Genomic DNA, 17051 nt, shown 5'->3' on the forward strand with positions numbered 1-17051 from the left:
AAGCAAATGGAGAACAAAAAAAAGCGGGGGTTGCAATACTAGTCTCTGATAAAACAGACTTTAAACCATCGAAGATCAAAAGAGACAAAAAAGGCCATTACATAATGGTAAAGGGATCAATTCAACAGGAAGAGCTAACTATCCTAAATATATATGCACCCAATATATTGGAGCACCCAGATTCATAAAGCAAGTCCTTAGAGACTTACAAAGAGACTTAGACTCCCATACAATAATAATGGGAGACTTCAACACTCCACTGTCAACATTAGACAGATCAACGAGACAGAAAGTTAACAAGGATATCCAGGAATTGAACTCATCTCTGCAGCAAGCAACCTAATAGACATCTATAGAACTCTCCACCCCAAATCAACAGAATATACATTCTGCTCAGCACCACATCGTAGTTACTCCAAAATCGACCACGTAATTGGAAGTAAAGCACTCCTCAGCAAATGTACAAGAACAGAAATTATAACAAACTGTCTCTCAGACCACAGTGCAATCAAACTAGAACTCAGGACTAAGAAACTCAATCAAAACCGCTCAACTACATGGAAACTGAACAACCTGCTCCTGAATGACTACTGGGTACATAACAAAATGAAGGCAGAAATAAAGATGTTCTTTGAAACCAATGAGAACAAAGATACAACATACCAGAATCTCTGGGACACATTGAAAGCAGTGTGTAGAGGGAAATTTATAGCACTAAATGCCCACAAGAGAAAGCAGGAAAGATCTAAAATTGACACTCTAACATCGCAATTAAAAGAACTAGAGAAGCAAGAGCAAACACATTCGAAAGCTAGCAGAAGGCTAGAAAAAACTAAGATCAGAGCAGAACTGAAGGAGATAGAGACACAAAAAACTCTCCAAAAAATCAATGAATCCAGGAGTTGGTTTTTTGAAAAGATCAACAAAATTGACAGACCACTAGCAAGACTAATAAAGAAGAAAAGAGAGAAAAATCAAATCGATGCAATTAAAAATGATAAAGGGGATATCACCACCGACCCCACAGAAATACAAACTATCATCAGAGAATACTATAAACACCTCTACGCAAATAAACTGGAAAATCTAGAAGAAATGGATAATTTCCTGGACACTTACACTCTTCCAAGACTAAACCAGGAAGAAGTTGAATCCCTGAATAGACCAATAGCAGGCTCTGAAATTGAGGCAATAATTAATAGCCTACCAACCAAAAAAAAGTCCAGGACCAGATGGATTCACAGCTGAATTCTACCAGAGGTACAAGGAGGAGTTGGTACCATTCCTTCTGAAACTATTCCAATCAATAGAAAAAGAGGAAATCCTTCCTAACTCATTTTATGAGGCCAACATCATCCTGATACCAAAGCCTGGCAGAGACACAACAAAAAAAGAGAATTTTAGACCAATATCCCTGATGAACATCGATGCAAAAATCCTCAATAAAATACTGGCAAACCGGATTCAGCAACACATCAAAAAGCTTATCCACCATGATCAAGTGGGCTTCATCCCTGGGATGCAAGGCTGGTTCAACATTCGCAAATCAATAAACATAATCCAGCATATAAACAGAACCAAAGACAAGAACCACATGATTATCTCAATAGATGCAGAAAAGGCTTTTGACAAAATTCAACAGCCCTTCATGCTAAAAACGCTCAATAAATTCGGTATTGATGGAATGTACCTCAAAATAATAAGAGCTATTTATGACAAACCCACAGCCAATATCATACTGAATGGGCAAAAACTGGAAAAATTCCCTTTGAAAACTGGCACAAGACTGGGATGCCCTCTGTCACCACTCCTATTCAATATAGTGTTGGAAGTTCTGGCTAGGGCAATTAGGCAAGAGAAAGAAATCAAGGGTATTCAGTTAGGAAAAGAAGAAGTCAAACTGTCCCTGTTTGCAGATGATATGATTGTATATTTAGAAAACCCCATTGTCTCAGCCCAAAATCTCCTTAAGCTGATAAGCAACTTCAGCAAAGTGTCAGGATACAAAATTAATGTGCAAAAATCACAAGCATTCTTATACACCAGTAACAGACAAACAGAAAGCCAAATCAGGAATGAACTTCCATTCACAATTGCTTCAAAGAGAATCAAATACCTAGGAATCCAACTGACAAGGGATGTAAAGGACTTCTTCAAGGAGTACTACAAACCACTGCTCAGTGAAATAAAAGAGGACACAAACAAATGGAAGAACATACCATGCTCATGGATAGGAAGAATCAATATCGTGAAAATGGCCATACTGCCCAAGGTAATTTATAGATTCAATGCCATCCCCATCAAGCTACCAATGAGTTTCTTCACAGAATTGGAAAAAACTGCTTTAAAGTTCATATGGAACCAAAAAAGAGCCCGCATCTCCAAGACAATCCTAAGTCAAAAGAACAAAGCTGGAGGCATCACGCTACCTGACTTCAAACTATACTACAAGGCTACAGTAACCAAAACAGCATGGTACTGTTACCAAAACAGAGATATAGACCAATGGAACAGAACAGAGTCCTCAGAAATAATACCACACATCTATAGCCATCTGATCTTTGACAAACCTGAGAGAAACAAGAAATGGGGAAAGGATTCCCTATTTAATAAATGGTGCTGGGAAAATTGGCTAGCCATAAGTAGAAAGCTGAAACTGGATCCTTTCCTTACTCCTTATACGAAAATTAATTCAAGATGGATTAGAGACTTAAATGTTAGACGTAATACCATAAAAATCCTAGAGGAAAACCTAGGTAGTACCATTCAGGACATAGGCATGGGCAAAGACTTCATGTCTAAAACACCAAAAGCAATGGCAGCAAAAGCCAAAATTGACAAATGGGATCTCATTAAACTAAAGAGCTTCTGCACAGCAAAAGAAACTACCATCAGAGTGAACAGGCAACCTACAGAATGGGAGAAAATTTTTGCAATCTACTCATCTGACAAAGGGCTAATATCCAGAACCTACAAAGAACTCCAACAAATTTACAAGAAAAAAACAAACAACCCCATCAAAAAGTGGGCAAAGGATATGAACAGACATTTCTCAAAAGAAGACATTCATACAGCCAACAGACACATGAAAAAATGCTCATCATCACTGGCCATCAGAGAAATGCAAATCAAAACCACAATGAGATACCATCTCACACCAGTTAGAATGGCGATCATTAAAAAGTCAGGAAACAACAGGTGCTGGAGAGGATGTGGAGAAATAGGAACACTTTTACACTGTTGGTGGGATTGTAAACTAGTTCAACCATTATGGAAAACAGTATGGCGATTCCTCAAGGATCTAGAACTAGATGTACCATATGACCCAGCCATCCCATTACTAGGTATATACCCAAAGGATTATAAATTATGCTGCTATAAAGACACATGCACACGTATGTTTATTGCAGCACTATTCACAATAGCAAAGACTTGGAATCAACCCAAATGTCCATCAGTGACAGATTGGATTAAGAAAATGTGGCACATATACACCATGGAATACTATGCAGCCATAAAAAAGGATGAGTTTGTGTCCTTTGTAGGGACATGGGTGCAGCTGGAAACCATCATTCTTAGCAAACTATCACAAGAACAGAAAACCAAACACCGCATGTTCTCACTCATAGGTGGGAACTGAACAATGAGATCACTTGGACTCAGGAAGGGGAACATCATACACAGGAGCCTATCATGGGGAGGGGGAGGGGGGAGGGATTGCATTGGGAGTTATACCTGATGTAAATGACGAGTTGATGGGTGCAGCACACCAACATGGCACAAGTATACATATGTAACAAACCTGCACGTTATGCACATGTACCCTACAACTTAAAGTATAATAATAATAAATAAATTTAAAAAAACATCATTATTAAACTTAGATATAAAGAGATGTTCAAATCGTATTGTTATGCAATTTCATTTCTCTACTGCTTTAACAAGTGTTATGAACTATAAAATATATTTGGTATCAATTATTAGAAATTTTAGAATAAATGAAGTAGTTTTCATTTATTATTACATGATATATGTTCAAGTAAAACAGAAGTATACTAAATTTGAGCCCCAGTCTCCTTTTAACTCTTAAATTTTAAGATTGTAATTAAATGGATATCCTAACAAATAGGACAAAGATTCTAATTAAATAAAGTATAATGTAATCCCATAAATGTTTAAAGTTGGTATATCCCAACTACACATATTTTTAAAATTATACATATGTTCCTTTTACTATCATCTGTCATCCATGTATATATATATTGGAACAAGTTTAATGCAATTGCCAATATTGGGGCATATATGTTGTGATTTCTTACACATATACAAATAGATATGCTGACAAATACCAGCATTGGAGTAGAGTTGTTATTTAAATTTATTATATTTTCAGTCAGTTCTCAAGATGCCACAGTCTATATAATTTTTTTATTAATAGTAGATTTATTTTGTGTCTTTAAAAAAATATTTTGTGGATACATAGTAGGTGTATACATGTGGCACATAAGAAGTTTTGATAGAGGTGTACAAGGTATAATAATCACAACATACATAACAGGGTATCCATCCCTGTAATAGTGTAGTTATTCTGCATTTGTCCTTTGTGTTACAAGCAATCCAGTTACTCTTTTTTAGTAATTTCAAAATGTAAAATTAAGTTGTTAAGTTATTGTTAACTATAGCCACCCTGTTGTGCTATCATATAGTAGATTTTATTCATTATTTTTAACTGTGTTTTGTATCCATTCATCCACCTTCACTCCCCCACTACCCGTCCCAGCCTCTGGTAACCATCTTTCTACTCTTTACATTAATGGGTTCAATTATTTTGATTTTTAGATCCTACTGATAAGTGAGAACATGCAATGTTTATCTCTCTGTTCCTGGTTTATTTCACCTAACCTAAAAATCTCCACTTCCATCCTTCTTGTTGCAAATGACAGGATCTCATTCTTTTTTATGGCTGAATAGTACTCCATTGTGAATATGTGCTACATTTTCTTTGTCCATGCATCTGTTGATGGACACTTAGGTGGCTTCCAAATCTTAGCTATTGTGAACAGTGCTGTAACAAACACAAAAGAGTAGATATCTTTTCGACATACCAATTTCCTTTCTTTTGAGTATATACCCAGTACTGGAAATGCTGGATGATATGAAAGCTCTATTTTCAGTTTTTTGAGGAACCTCCAAACTGTTCTCCATCATGTTTGTACTAATTTACATTCCCACCAACAGTGTACAATACTTCTTTTTTCTCCACATCCTCACCAGGACTTGCTATTGCCTATTTTTGTTTTTGGCTATAAGTCATTTTAACTGGAAAATATATATCATTGTAGTTTTAATGTGCATCTCTCTGATGATCAATGATGTTGAGCACCTTTTCTTATGCCTGCTTGCCATTTGTATGTCCTCTTTATTTTGTGGCTTTAAAATACCACATGAGAAAACTGTCCTTGTTTGCAAATTCTCAGAATATGACTAGTAATAAACATAACAAAAGGTTTAAAAAATAACAAATATTTTATTTTCATATTCCTCTTCAGTTTGGTTTCTGTTGCTTTCTCTAATATTCAAACTGTGTGATACTAGTTTCCTTCTTTATAAAGTCATAATTCAGCAAAAATTATTTCTAAAGATTGTTAGTCATAATGTAAGATGTATTCACATTTATAAAGTGGTTGCTAACTATATTAGAGAGTTAAATTTTCTGAACACATACAAATCAATAATAATAACATATAAACAATTAAACAAAAACAACAAGTAAAAACTTCAACAGAATCAACTAAAACATGTATCTAGTCTAGAATTGTTCCACTGATTTAAATTGGAAAAAGAAGGAGTATAGAAAAAAATGTGTTGGTGTTTGGATTTTTAGATTCAGATTATCTAAGTTAAAATCTCTGGTTTTTCCTTTTCATTTCATTTGCATGTCGTCTTTGAGAAATTTACTTAACTTCTTCGTGTTTCTCTTTTCTCAACCTGTAAGACAGAATTGACCATCATATTGGATACCTCATGGGGTTGTAAGGATTAAATGAGTCACATTTGAATAGTAGTGTCAGGTACATTTTAAGCCTTCTATTAATGTTATGGTATTCCCATTATTCAAGACTCTTAGAGAACTCCTAGAATTAAGACTTGACTCATTATGTACCCAGTTAATTATTGTTATTGTATTTTTGGAGATTCTTCCTTCATTGAAAAAAATGTAGCACATTTCTTATTTTCTTTAAAATTAGAAACTCAGCAGTGTATCTTAGAGTCTAAACTCTAAAGCTTGCTTCTTTGCACCCTCTTGAACTCAGAGCCTCTAGCACACCTGACCTCACATCTTTCCACTAGACCAGACCATCCTGTATGCTATTTCTGTTCACTATGTGTATTAGTTTGCTAGGGCTGCCATGACAAAGTACCACAGACTGCCTGACTTGAACAAGAGAAACTTACTCTCTCATAGTTTTGGAAGTTAGAATTTGAGATCAAAGTGTCTACAGGGTTGGTTTCTTCTGAGACCTTTTCCCTTGGCTTATAGATGGCTGTCTCCTCACTGTATCTTCATATGATCTTCCCTATATTTTTGTCTGTGCCCAACTCCTCCTTCTTATAAAGATACCAGTAACATAAATGGGCCCACATTAATAACTTCATTTTAACTTAATCACTATTTAAAGATATTATATTCAAATGCAGTAATATTTTGTGTTACTGGGGGTTAGATCTTCATTATAAATTTTGGGAAAACAGTCTGCAACCTAACAATTATAGTCTACATCAGGTTGTGAGCTATTTAGTTTCTATATTAGTCATGATTCTCCAGAGAGGCAGAACCAATGAGGGGGAAGTGGAAAAAGAAAGAGAGAAAGGTGAGAGGAAATTTATTAGATATATTGGCTCATTGATTATAGAGGCTGAGAATTTTCACAACAGGCCATCTGCAAGCTGGAGACCCTTAAATGCTTGTGGCATAACTTAGTCCAACTCTCTAAGCCTCAAAGCCAAGGAAGCTGTTGGTGTAAACTCTCAGTTCAAGGCCAAAGATGTGAGAATCTGGGGGTCTGGTAGGAAGTCAGTGGTGTAAGTCCTGAAGTCCAAAGCCTGGAGAGAATGGAGTTGTCCAAGGACTGGAGAGGAAGAATATATCTTAGCTCCAGCAGACAGATTAATGTATTTTTCCTCTTCTCTGTTTTTATTCTCTCTGGGCCTGCTAGGGGATTGGATGATGCCTACCCACATTGAAGATGGACTTTTCCCAACTAATCCGTCAGACCTGGAAAGACAGAGAGGGGAATAAAAAGAAAAAGAAATGAAAATCCACTCAGTTTCCCACACTAATCTCTTCTGGAAACATTCTCACAGACATACCCAAACACAGTGCTTTGCCAGGTTTTTAGGTACTCCTTCCCGTCCAATTGACACCTAAAATTAATCTTTACAAGCCCAACCCTTATCAACTGGCATCCATATACATCTTCCTAAGTCATACTCTCCAAATAAAAACAATAATAAAGTATTAGTTTTGCTTAACATGAAGCTGTGTAAAACCAAAACTCACTAGTCCTGTCTTTAGAAGAGGAGATAAAGTCTTTGACTGATGTTTACACTTCTCTTGATATCCCCTTTCTTAAATATAATTATATAAAATTAACAATACTCAAATACTTAGGTAAATGCCATTAATATTATGTTATGATAAAGCAATGAGAGAAGCAAAACCACAGATATTTGCTTAATATATGTACATATATGCACAGATGTATTCCTAATAAAACCAGGAGAAAATACTTAAAACAAATTACAGTCCTCATTTCTGCAACTGGTCACCTGGTTGTAGCTGGTATTTATAACTATCTTCTACTATTCTTTCTGTATTCCTTTTGTCTCCAGCAAGCAACTTAGCCAGTCATGGTTCTTTACCCTGGTGGAGTGACCCAAGGCTGCATTCCTGAAGAGTCTGAGCTATTCATAGTCTTGCTTGAATTGAGTTATTACAGTTTCCCTTAGACCTTAGTCACAGGGCATAATTTTAAGATTCTCCCCTGGGCCTGAAAGCTTAAGGGGATGAGTAACTCCTGCCTTCTCAGGCCCAGTCTCAAGGTGTAAAGCCACTTGCATCAGCAGCCTGTGTCAGTAAGATAGCGGAAGCAGGAAGAGAGCTGGCAGGAAGACAGCTATCCTGACCAGAAGACGCATACCCCTGAAGATCGAGAGAGAGGCCATCCAGGTACAACACAGTAGTTACATCAGACTAGGACACTTCCTGTTTATAGGAGACTGTAAAATCTTTGCCCCATCCTCACTTGGGACTGACGCCATTTTAGGCCTCAGCCCGCCTGCACCCAGGCACTCATTAAAAGAGCATATTACTCCACACCGCCTTGTGTTGTCTGTTGGCACACTCTTGGGGTTCAAACGGACACAAGAACCTTACAATAATAGTACTAAGACAAGCCCTAAGGGATCTTCTGCGTTTCAGACATGCTATTTCTTACCTACATTGTGGAATAATAGTACAATATTTCCTTTGTAGTCCAGGTAATTCATCCCAGCCACCACCGTAATTCCTTTCTTAGCCTGTTGTCTCAGAGACGTGAGGAGCCCAAAGGGGCCAAGTGGCAGCCTTACATTCCAGTTCAGTGGAATCATTGTTTCTCCTGATGGAAGCATCCCTCTCTTTGGAAGTAAGAGCACTAGGCCAGCAGTATATAAAGTTGTGGGAACAGGGAATAAAAAATTTGCTAATAGATCACTAGAGTCAATTCTGAGTGATTTCATTCTTATTGCATTCCTTGATTCCTGGACCCCTGATTGCTGGTTATGGGAGAAAGCGTACTATGTATTGGGAGCCAATTTAGAGCACATGAAGCCTTCTAAATAACTTTTTTCTAGCCCTGCAGTGCTAGCTGTTGTCACCTGGCTGGCACTGTAACTGAGATTTCAAAACTTTTCATCAAACTAACTGCTTCAGGACGATGGGGAACATGGTAAGATCAGTGAATTCTGTGAGCACGAGTTTATTGTTGCACTTCTTTGGCCAAGTAGTGAGTTCCTTGATCAGAAGCAACACTGTGTAGAATCTCATGATGGTATTCACTGTGTAGAATAAGACAAGGCATTCAGTGAGTCTACAAATGTTAGTTTTGGCAGAAACATTGCATGCAGGGAAGGCAAATCCATATCCAGAGTTAGTGTCTGTTCCAGTAAGGAAAAAACATTGCCTTATTCCATGATGGAAGTGGTCCTATAGGATAAATCCACCACCATGTAGCTGGTTGATCACCCCAGGAAGATTGTGTCATACTGGGGAGTTCAGTGTTGTTTTCTGCTGCTGGCAGATTGGGAACTCCATGGTGGTCATGATTAGGTCACCCTTGATGAGTGGAAGTCCACCACTCATGTTGGTTAGCCCATGCATAACACTCATCCTTGCCACTTTGGCCACATTGTTCATGAGCTAATTTGGTGATGACAGAAGTAGCTAGGGAAAGAGGCTGACTAGTATCCACAGAAGCACAGGATAGACCATCCTATCTGCCTGATTATTAAAGTCTTCCTTTGCTGAGGTCAATCTTTAGTGAGCATTCACAGGGGACATGAATATATTTACATCCTTTGTCCACTCAGAGAGGTCTATCTGCATACTTCTTCCTCTAATTTTTTGTCACCAATTTTCAAATCATGCTCTTTCCAAGTCCGTAAGCATCCAACCAAACCATTGGCCACAGCCCATCAGTATACAATGTAATCACACACCTAGTCATATCTCCTCCCAGGTGCACAACCAGGTGCCCCTCCCCCCACCAAGTTCTTCCCATTGAGAAGATTTTACTTTACTACTGTCCAGAGACATCTAAGAAAGGGGCTGCAGTGCTATAACTGTCCACTTTTGAGTGGTGCCTGCATATAGTTTAGAACCATCTCTAAACCAGGCCCCAGTCTTCTCTTTCTTTGTGAACTGATCAGAATATATGCTTCATGTTGCCATAGGTGTAGGCTGGGAGAGAGAAGGTAGCCTAGCAGGAGCAGAAACCATGGACATTTTGGCCACTTCTTCATTTAAGTTACTCATATCTTTAGGATCTGTTCAGACTGGATCACATGTGTACCCATTCCATTTGATGATGGAGTGCTGATGTGCACACCCAACTTTACGACTTAGGGGGTCAGGTAACATCCAGTTCATGATGGGCAGCCCAAGTATCACAATAAATTGATGGTCCATGGTCAAGCCTTCAGCTTCTACTAAGATCTAGTAGCAGAATAAAATCTATCTCTTAAAAGATGAGCAGTTATGTGCAGATAATGACAGGGCCTTTCTCTAAAATCCCAAAGGTCTCTACTGTGATTTACATATTTAGACCTGCCAAAGGCTCCAAACAGCATCCAAGTGCCATTAGATCAACTGGATCATAATGCCCAGGTTGCAGTGCAGCTTCCACAACAGCCTAGACCTGTGGCAATTTTTCTCCTGGTCTAGGCTTCACTAAAAACTAGCAGCTTTTTGGGTCACTTGGTAGATGCGCCAGAGTAACACATCCAAATGAAGAGACTGTGCCCTTCAAAATCCAGACAGATCTCTAGGTGTTGTGCCTTTTTCTTGGTTGTAGAAGGGGTCAGATGCAACAACTTATCCTTCAGTTTAGAAAGAATATTTCAACATGCCCTACGCCAATAAAGTCCTAGAAACTTCATGAGGTAGAAGGACCCTGAATTTTAGTTAATTTCCCATCCTCCAACATGCAAATATCTTACCAATAAATTTAAAGTCGTTGCAACTTCATACTCATTAGGTCTAATCAGTGTAATGTCATCAATGTAATGGACCAATATGATAGCTTGTGGAATGAAAAGATACTCAAGTTCCCTGTGAAACAAATTGTTACATAGGGTTGAAGAACTGATGTTCTTCAAGGACCCCAAATGGAGAGACTGCCTGAAGCCATGACAGTAGAACATAAATTGTGAAGATTTCATGGACATTTATTAGTTCCCCAAATTAATACTTTTATAATTTCTTTTTTTTTTTTTTTTTTTTTTTTTGGAGACAGAGTCTCACTCTGTCATCCAGGCTGGAGTGCAGTGGCCGGATCTCAGCTCACTGCAAGCTCCGCCTCCTGGGTTCACGCCATTCTCCTGCCTCAGCCTCCCGAGTAGCTGGGACTACAGGCGCCCACCACCTCACCCGGCTAGTTTTTTGTATCTTTTAGTAGAGACGGGGTTTCACCATGTTAGCCAGGATGGTCTCGATCTCCTGATCTCGTGATCCACCCGTCTCAGCCTCCCAAAGTGCTGGGATTACAGACTTAAGCCACCGTGCCCAGCCAGCTTTTATAATTTCTTATGCCTGTCTTTACTTCAATCTCTGAACATAAATTGTGAAGATTTCATGGACACTTATCACTTCCCCAATCAATACCCTTGTGATTTCCTATGCCTGTCTTTACTTTAATCTCTTAATCTCATCATGTTCATAAACTGAGGAGGATGTATGTTGCCTCAGGACCCTATGATGATTGTGTTAACTGCACAAATTGTTTATAGAGCTTGTGTGTTTGAACAATACGAAATCTGGGCACCTTGAAAAAAGAACAGGATGACAGCATTGTTCAGGGAACAAGGGAGATAAGACTTTAAACTCTGACTTCTGGTAAGTCAGATGGAACAGAGCCATATTTCTCTTCTTTCAAAAGCAAATAGGAGAAATATCGCTGAATACTTTTTCTCAGCAGGGAACATCCCTGAGAAAGAGAATGTGCCCTGAAGGTAGGTCTATGAACAGTCCCCTTGGAGGCGGCTGTCTTTTACGGTCTTTTAGGGATGAAATAAGCCCCAGTCTCCTGTAACTCTCCCAGGCTTATTAGGATGAGGAAATTCCCACCTAATAAATTTTGGTCAGACAGGTTGCCTGCTCTCAAACCCTATCTCCTGATAAGATGTTATCACTGACCATGCGTGCCTGAAACTTCATTAGCAATTTTAATTTTGCCCCATCCTGTGGTCCTGTGATCTTGCCCTACCTCCATTTGCTTTGTATATTTTATTACCTTGTGAAGCATGTGATCTCTGTAACCCACACCCTGTTCGTACACTCCCTCCCCTTTTGAAAATTGCTAATAAAAACTTGCTGGTTTTACGGCTCAGGGAGTGTCATGGAACCTGCTGACATGTGATGTCTTCCCTGGAAACTCAGCTTTAAAATTTGTCTCTCTTGTATGCTTTCCCTTTATTTCTCAGACCAGCTGAGATGCTTAGAGAAATAGAAAAGAATCCATGTTAAATATCGGGGGTGGGGTTTCCCCCGATACACTTGATATACCACTGAGGTTGGGCTTTAAAGATGTATTACTAGTTTTTCCAGATGAAGGCAAACTGCTTCTGGTGAGCCTTGTAGTCAGGATTGTTGAAAAAAGCACTTGAATGATCAATAGTTGCATACCAGGTACCAGGAGATGTGTTAATTTTCTCAAGCAATTAAACCACATCTGGTACAGCAGCTGCAATTGGAGTCACCACTTGGTTAAGCTTATGATAATCCACTGTCATTCTCCAGGATCCATCTGTCTTCTATTCATTAACCATCACATTTTTCAAACACTATTTCAATTAATTTCTAGGTTATCCTGCCCCGATTAATGGCTTATAACTGTAGGAAATCCATGCCTCATATCTCCATGATTTTGATTTGTTACATGATTTTATAAATTTACCCCAGAGATATAAAAGCCCTTTGCATTTTTCTGTATTGGAGTCAAAGCTGAAATATAAAAATAAATTTATTTTGTCTGTTCACTGGCATTCCCAATATTTCAATGTTGGAAGAGACACAGACATTTTCTGGTTTAACTTCTTCATGTTATAATTGTAGGTATTCAGGCGCAGTTGAATTCTTAACCAAAAGTAACCTGTGGTCATCACAGCAATAGCCAGATAACATTTATTTAGGGTGATGACAAAAATAATGAAATATGATAGATGGTTTATTTCACACTGGGAAAGCTTGCTAAGAGAAATCATGACAGTCTCCATTGTGGGTCGTAGGGAGGCATTCACTAATTTAAAGGTTTAACTACTACCAAAACAGGAGGCCCATCATTAGTCATGATGTTAAAAAGCATGGGAACATACTTTTGATCATTGAAATTTTTTTTTAAACAATTGCTTTCTTAGTTATGATAATTGCACATGAAATGGAGAGGAGTTCAAATTTAGGAGACTCTGATCTTATGTGAAGCTACTGAAGATCGGTCCATCTTTCCCTATGGAGAGTAAGAGATAGATCTAACTTTATTTTCAAAAGGAAGCAAAAGTCCCATTGGGAAAAATGTGACTATTTCTATAAAAATTGAACTCTACTTTAGTATTATATTTAAGTATTTATATAATGCTCAGTTCAGTTTATATAATTACACACATATAAAATAAATTTCAATTAAGAATATTAAACACAAGTGGAATAAACTTTTTTTTAGAAAAAAGCAAGTTAATCAGTAGAAATATAAAAACTAAAAAATTGTTCACTATTCTACGGTTAGTTATCATTATACTTTCCCCAGTAACTGGGAAACCTCAGTCAATTGACTTATCTATTGATTGAACATAAGCAATAAAAATTTCTGCTGTATACATGCTTATAAACTTTGGATTTATTTCTCTGTGTGTGTTATGTCTGTTTATTTGTGGATATGTGAATAATTTATTATGTAAATATAACATAATTTTGTGATGGAAAATAAAATCAGCGATATTTAGTATTTCTTATTGATGAATTTTCAATTAGAAAATCAACAAAAATACTTGTGTCAAAGAAATATTTGTATACTGTTTCACACTTACTAGATTGGAGATATCAATTTTAACTAAAGTCTTAGAAAATTCCTTAACTCAATTTGCTGTTTACTTATATTTTTAATAAACATTATTTTTTTCTAAAGTAGTCAAGTTGGTATTAAATATGTATTCATTATGTATTACCATTTGTACTTTTAAAGAACTAAGCTACCAGTTTTTACACAATAAGAAAATGAAAACATCATCAATTTCACCTAAATTATCTGCCACAAAAGTTGCCAAACTCGTGGATTAAACTCCTAACATATCACTCACTTTTATGTAAATGAGTTGCAGAGTAGTATGCTTTTCATATATCACATTTGCAAATATTTTCAGTACTAAAATTGTATCCTATCTTTATTAGTTGTTGAATTTAAATTGGGCTTCTATCAACTTATTTTTTATTCTCCACGTTAGTGCAGCAGGATTCAGACAGCTTAATATATAATAGAATTAGTGAAGACCTGTGTAGCTCCATCACAACTGACTTCTGGGTGTCATAATGCAGCTCTGATTTTAACAGAACTCGTACTAGAGTTCTATACTGCTGGACATATATCTGCAGTTATACCTTGCACATTATAGATCATTATTATATAACATTCTCCTTGAAATAAGTTTCAAATAAGAGCAGAATCATATTAAGTGTTCTGAAAATAGTCAATTTACATAAAACAGCATTGTCATACCAATACAAAGAAGGAATGGTGTAAGAAAACTGCCTTTATTAATAGAAAATTGAAAGAGAACATTTTACGTGCAAGATTTGGAAAACATCCCAGAGTCAACTCATATATAAAGAACACTGAACCATGTTAAAGCAGGAAGGTTTATTTTCTCGTAACCTTCAATAACTAAGGATTCTATTGCGAGTCCTTCTAATGACTCACTGAAAAATGTTATAGAAGGTGAATGTAGAGGTTACATAAAGAAGTGTACTGATTCATCTATTTTAAACAGGAAGGAACAACAACAACAACAACAACAGAAAACAAGTTTATGCCATTAGTTAAAAGGTCCAACAGAAATAGATACTTTTCTAAAATCAAGTGTACCCGTATTTGTACTATAGTCATCTTTTGAATAATTTGGCTTTTTGGCCTTCCTCTGCTGGCATATTTGTGATAGGAATAGATGATAAATCTCACCTTACTTTGAAAAAGTATGCTTTTCCCAAATACCTTCATCAATCTTGTGTATACACATACGTGTGTGTTTATACAAATGTATGTATATCTATGCACAGATATATCCAGATATAGATATACACTTTTTCTATAAGAGGATAATTTAGTTTAAAATAAGAAAATGTCACTAATTTTCTTTTGGTCTAGAAGTTCTGTACAAATAAGTAATTAGCATGTGAATTCCTACTCTGTGGATTTCTTACTGTTCTTCCAAGTATTCAGGGAGTCTTTGTGTTCTATCAGGGGAAATGTTGTATGCACTTTTCCCCTGGTTAAAAATGAAAATAAGTGACAGGTCCTGATGGGATCAGTTTCTTCCTACAGCAGGTGTGTGGTATGAAAGCAAGAGCCTGAAAACTCTCTCCTGAGAGCAGCGAGTTTTAAAAACACTACTGTTTGGTTCAGTAAAATGCCAAGGCCATGACAAATGGGCAAGATATCCATATTTGAATCTCTATTACTATCTGCTAATTACCTTATACTTCAAAATATATATTTTTACAGAGACCGTAATAAGTTTGTTTAGTCATGCACATAGAAGTGAAATGAAGTGGTAGAAAATAAAAGGAAGAATAAAGTAGTTGGGCCATAAAAGGTGGGAAATAAATGCTAAGAAAAGAACAGTCTTGAGGAAGGTGTTTGAGTTACTATAATAATCACCACCAGTGGGTAGATGCCATTATTACTGGCCAGTATATATGATTTAAAATATTAAGAAAAATCAGACCCAACAGTATGCAATAGAGAAATGAGAGAAACCTTGATCTCATCTGCTGGGTCTTCACCTAAATTTTGCTTCTAAAATTTTTCTTCTCTTACCTGATAAAGCTTAATTGTAAAGGCATTTAATCCAGGTGAATTGCTGTAACTCTTTTATAGGTAGACAGACAAATGTGAATTATAATATTCTTAAATATGTCTTATTTATTTTTTCTATTTATTGTACTGGGGTGTGTATGTGTGTGAAAGAGAAGGATTGTTATGTCCTAGAAATAGTATTTTGTAAACATAATTTCATTTATTTTCACAGAATCTACATTTTCTAAGTTTCAGTTGAGAAAATTAGTTTCAAATGGGTTAAATAAGTTCTTCAAGAATACTTTCCCTGTACCTGTTAAATCATTTCGAGTATCTTAGCCTTTCTGTCTTGTAAATTATACTTTACTAGAGCTGGGTGTGCTACAGTATTTAAGCCTGCAGTAAGTTCTTTGTGGAACACTGCACTCAAGATTAAGAGGGTTTAAAAATAGATTTATTTCCATAAATATATGCTTTGTTTTGAAGTATAGTCATACAAAAATATCAGAATGAGAGTTTTTTTATTTAGATACAGGATTTTTAAAATGTCAAGTATACTGTTTACTAAGTTATTCTGATGTGGTTGTGAAAATCTTCTCATTATGAACTAGTGATTATGCTGTTACCATCACCAGGCTCATCACAAATCCATCATTTTCTTGTTCACAAGTAATCCTCTCCCCATGATTATCAGACCTGGGACCTCAGATTTTTTTTTGTCTTTCCTTTCTCTAGATTTATGTCTAAGTAAAATTTTCCCAATATCTTCAATAAGTTTTGGAAGCTAGGTTTCATTCTCATATGCAAAAAAATAAATCGCAGTAATATGCTGCATGTCCGTTTCTTCAAATGGATTGTAATGGGTTTCTGATGAAAGTTCATAAGAAAGTCTTTTGATATTACTCAGAAATTCATTTTATTATGAATTGTCACTAAATGATGATAAGATAATTCTTTGTCTCAACTAAAGACTTGACTTTTCATAAAAAAAGACTAATTTTCAATAAAAAATTAGATTATTAAGGCTAAGTTTAGAAATAAAGGACTGTATAAAGAAAGGAATCATAACCTTTGAATCCAGTTTGTAATTATTGCTATATTCAGAAATAAAGGACCATGAAGATGAAAATAAACTTTTGAATTGAAATTGCATTTATTTCTATGTCTACCTAATATTATTATTTAAAATAATCTCCAAGATAGTGAGCATAGCAGAGATGATTATTAAAA

The 17051-nt window shown here is 36.4% G+C and overlaps 1 long non-coding RNA gene across 3 annotated transcripts in view; it reads right to left on the reverse strand.

Annotated features, from left to right (window-relative positions):
• Positions 1 to 5556: 5556 nt before the first annotated feature.
• LOC105472999 (uncharacterized) overlaps positions 5557 to 17051 on the reverse strand; it is a 52438-nt gene continuing 40943 nt past the window's right edge. For 2 of the 3 annotated variants that reach the window (XR_011624321.1, XR_011624320.1), the window contains one exon: positions 5557 to 7276. This is a non-coding gene — a long non-coding RNA (uncharacterized lncRNA). Of the gene's footprint in view, positions 7277 to 12965; positions 13263 to 17051 lie in introns of those variants that run through there. The other variant, XR_011624322.1, reaches the window with a different exon arrangement.

This window comes from Macaca nemestrina, chromosome 6 (genome assembly GCF_043159975.1).
Source record: "Macaca nemestrina isolate mMacNem1 chromosome 6, mMacNem.hap1, whole genome shotgun sequence".
Lineage (NCBI taxonomy): Eukaryota > Metazoa > Chordata > Mammalia > Primates > Cercopithecidae > Macaca > Macaca nemestrina.